Genomic DNA, 4,103 nt, shown 5'->3' on the forward strand with positions numbered 1-4,103 from the left:
TGTCACTTAACACAGTCAGCTAACCTGGGTTATCTAAGAACAAAACTCACCTGAAGCCTTCCGACAGGTGTGGATATCCTTTGAATGCAAAAAACATTCAGACGTTATCTGCTATCATTGCTCTCTGCACACTCTCTCACCAAAGCCACAGGATTGAGAGACACACCTCGCCACGTTAAAAAATATCCATATGCACCACCAAGTCTCTGCACACGCTCTCTCCTTTTCTCACTCATGCTAGCCTTTCATGCCTCGGCACCACCATCAATCCCACACAAGGTTTCAAAAGTTCAAACAGCCTTCTGGTGCCATATCACAGCCTTGCGTTCACAGTGTTGATACGACTCCATGAAAGAAGAGTAGTGGATAAAAATGGGACGCCACCGTCAAAGATGCAGTCTGTGCAGCGTGATGATGAGTTCTTGAATGAGATAGCATGTAAACAGAAGTATTCCTATGGCAAAATATTTACAGCACTACTTTCAATGAAGTGCTTCTTCCACAAACATTTGAAATGAGATGGACTGCAGAGAGTAAATGAAGGCTTCATATTGTACTTTTGTATATAAAGGGAGAAGACAAGTGTTAAAAAAACAAAAACACAAAACAAAAGAACCAAACACTGTGACACCATGATCTCCAAAAAGGAGACTTTCCTAAGGGAAAAATCCATATAGTGGGGTTCAAATTAAAACAAGGAGAAAAGAACGTAGTTCTAACCAATGGTTTCCATTTTGAACATGCCAAGAATTCACTTGACAAGTCCAGGGATAAAATATTACAGGAGAAACCTTTTGATATCAATTGCAGTGTGTTGGTTTACCAATCAGGCAAACAGAAGTTCACTTTCAAACACTCAATATTTCAACCCTTTACGTAACAAAACTCATAAAATTCCTTTAGCTCTTCCTCCTTTTCTAAAGAAAAATGTCAAAAATACTGCTGAATATACGCCACACTGAACAAACCAATTGTGAAAATCCTTAGTACATACGTATTTTACAATATACTTACCATGAGTTTAGGAAAACTTGAATTCCCACCAGTTCATACCAACTAATGATTACCCAATGTCTACATTCCCCAGCCAGCAGACTTAGAATCCATGCTTGAGCCAAAGCCTCCATTAAAACCACGGCCTGACCCTGCCTTTGGTGCTGACCCCCAGCCAATTGCTGCACCTGAATTAGAACCACTGTAAGAGTTATTTCCAGAACCAAAAGCCTGATTCGGCTCCCTCTGCACGTTGCCTTGGAGTTGGTTATTACCTGATGGGCCTGACTGGTTCTGCTGACTGGCTAGCATGTCCATCATCCCCCAGCTGCTCTGCAGAGCTGCCTGGGCTGCAGCCATCATTGCTGGATTCATGCTAAAAGCACCAAAGTTCATCCCTCTGCCCTTATTACTACCTTGATTGTCTCCCAAACCAGCTCCCCCACCCCTACGGTTACCAAATCCACCCTGATTCCCAAAGCCACCTGGATTACCACCAAATCTTCCACTTCTTCCTAACTGTCTATGGCTATTGTGCTCAGGTTCAGCATTGGATGTATGTACGCTGATTCCTTTAATGATCAAGTCCTCTCCACAAAGAGACTGGGCAACCTGATCATCTGCAAATGTAACAAAGGCAAAAGTCCTGAACAGATTGGGAAGGAAGACATCTACCACGTCTCCGTACTGGCAAAATAAAACCTGCTGCAACTCATCAGCAGTCATGCCCTCCGTACAATGCCCAGCAAACACCTTCCTGCTCCTCAACAGCTCATCTGGGCTTTGCTTAGAATTTGGAAGTTCACAATCACACCATCGTCCGTCTATCATATGTCACTGTGACATTACTCTCACCCGGGTTTCACATTCCATAAAACGAACAAAGCCAAACCCTTTTGAATGACCAGTTTTAATATCTTTCTTGACCTGAACCATAAGAACTTCTCCAAAGGTACTAAGATATTCTTTTAAATCCTGTTCAGTTGTTTTCCATGGGAGACCCAACACTATTAAATCAGATGTTTTCTGGACTGCTCTTTTCACTTTCACTGCTGATGAAGCATCTATTTCATCCATTTTTTCTTTTGTTATCTTTGGGATAGTTGACAACATATACCAGATTCCCCCAGCCAGCATCGGGGGCGTGCAGAATTCCTTCGACCAGACGGACACCTCTCATACACTGAGACACCGGATTCCTGTAGCACAGCCCACATGCCCCTGGGAACTGGGCTGTAACTGCGGACAGCAGCACTGTCCCATCGTCTTCCGATGGTATTTCAATGGGCTCGTCATTCTCATCTTCAGTTACCCGAATATATTCAGACATCTTTGCTTGTTCTTCCGCTAGGTCGCTGCTAGGAAGCCCGACATGGAAACTGAAGCAGCGGGGAATCCAAGAGCAGCCTAAACTCATTATTTTTGAGGACTATTGCTTGTTCACAGAATAAAGATGAAGTACTGTTTCAGATATGAATAAAGTATGCTAAATAATTGCCCTTCACTTAATTAATTAGACCTAGATGAATAATGTATGTTGAATATTCATTCCACAAACCCAGAAACCTGTGACAGCCCCACAATTCTTCAAAATGACCTGCAAGAAAGAGGCCCATTTGATTGAAATTCTTAATTGCAAGAGGGGAAGGATTCCTGTTTTATTGTTTACTCTTGTCTACACTTATTCCTGCTTCAAACTGAATGCATCAATTACATTCTCGTATTATTCACTATACACAGACTATGTGCCCTCAATTGCTGTAGACATCATCCTTGGATTTTCTTATTGTGCCATAAATTTGGCAGGATATCTAATAGGAAAGATGCAGTCATTTTCCATTTCAATTCAGTTTTCATGCACCAGGCTTTTTCCCCCCCAACTCTAAATGTGCTCTGCTTGTCAGCAGTGTAAGTAATTAAAAGGTTCAGTGGTTAAATATTGCTACAAGGAGTTCAAAACTAAATTGTCATTTTCAAAATACAGACAGAGAGACAAACACAGATGGATAATAAAGGCATAATTCGTGGACCAGTGTGGAACGTGAAGAAGAAACGCTGACACCATCCTTCACTAAAAGAAGACAAGCAGCTAACTTTAAGGGGAGCGGAAGTCCATAAAGGAGTAAGTTGTAATCGTGAGGCACATTATGGTATTCAGTGGCAGGTACCTTATGGGAGAAAAAAATCAATATAAGCATTACATTTGCAAACTTAAGTCAGGGTTGCTGTTTCATTTGTCAAGGTTTTAGACCACAGAGTAGAAACATTTAAATGAGCAATTTAACTCAAGCTAATCTTTTTGAGATTGTCCATTTATTCAAAACATTAAACTTAACTGGTGCTTCAAGACAGCTTACTTTTGCCTTTCCATCCTGGTTGACTTAATGCTCATCACTGCCTTCCTGATGATTTCGTTTATTAGACTCCTTAAGTCCCTTAATTGAAGTTAATGTGTATTTCCACTATCACCACTAGGCTTATTAATAAGAGACAGTTTTTAACAACCCTAAAATCCCAAAAGAGGAAAAGGAAAATTCATGATAAAAACATATTCTTATTTATTTTAAAGATGAATTGATAGCAAATATTCATTCTTTTCTCCTTAGCACACTAATCCCAGGAATTTGTCATAATTCCATTCCAAACACTATTGTACTGTCATAGATTTTTGTTTTTTAATTATCATTAAAAATCAAGGAAAAAGGAAAACAGTCATTTGTGGTCATGGCTGTTTGATTTCATCCCTTCTTGGTTTTCCACCAGTAATGTACAGAATAGAGGCTGAAGTTGAGATCTTCATCTGGCAGAAAGGAAAATAACTGTACTACAGTTTGCCCTTACTGTTCCTGGATATTTGAAGCTCCTTGGTGAAATGTGTGTGTGTGTGTGTGTGTGTGTGTGTGTGTGTTGTTTCAATTATTTTTCCCGTGTGAAACTCACTCTACTCCAGGTGCTTTCTCATTAATCCTCCCAGTGGTTCTGTTGCTCCTATTTTTCAGATGAGAACACTGACCTAGGGAGCTTGGAATTATTTTTTCCTCAGAGATCCACAGCCAGTAGTGACAGAATTGGATTTCTCTCAGTGCCCCATTGGTAAGGTGATGATAAAA

General features: G+C 40.5%; 1 pseudogene; it reads right to left on the reverse strand.

Annotated features, from left to right (window-relative positions):
- Positions 1-1,074: 1,074 nt before the first annotated feature.
- Positions 1,075-2,323, reverse strand: LOC130830096 (TAR DNA-binding protein 43-like; annotated as a pseudogene).
- Positions 2,324-4,103: the final 1,780 nt, after the last annotated feature.

The sequence above is a fragment of the Hippopotamus amphibius genome, chromosome 10, assembly GCF_030028045.1.
Source record: "Hippopotamus amphibius kiboko isolate mHipAmp2 chromosome 10, mHipAmp2.hap2, whole genome shotgun sequence".
NCBI lineage: Eukaryota > Metazoa > Chordata > Mammalia > Artiodactyla > Hippopotamidae > Hippopotamus > Hippopotamus amphibius.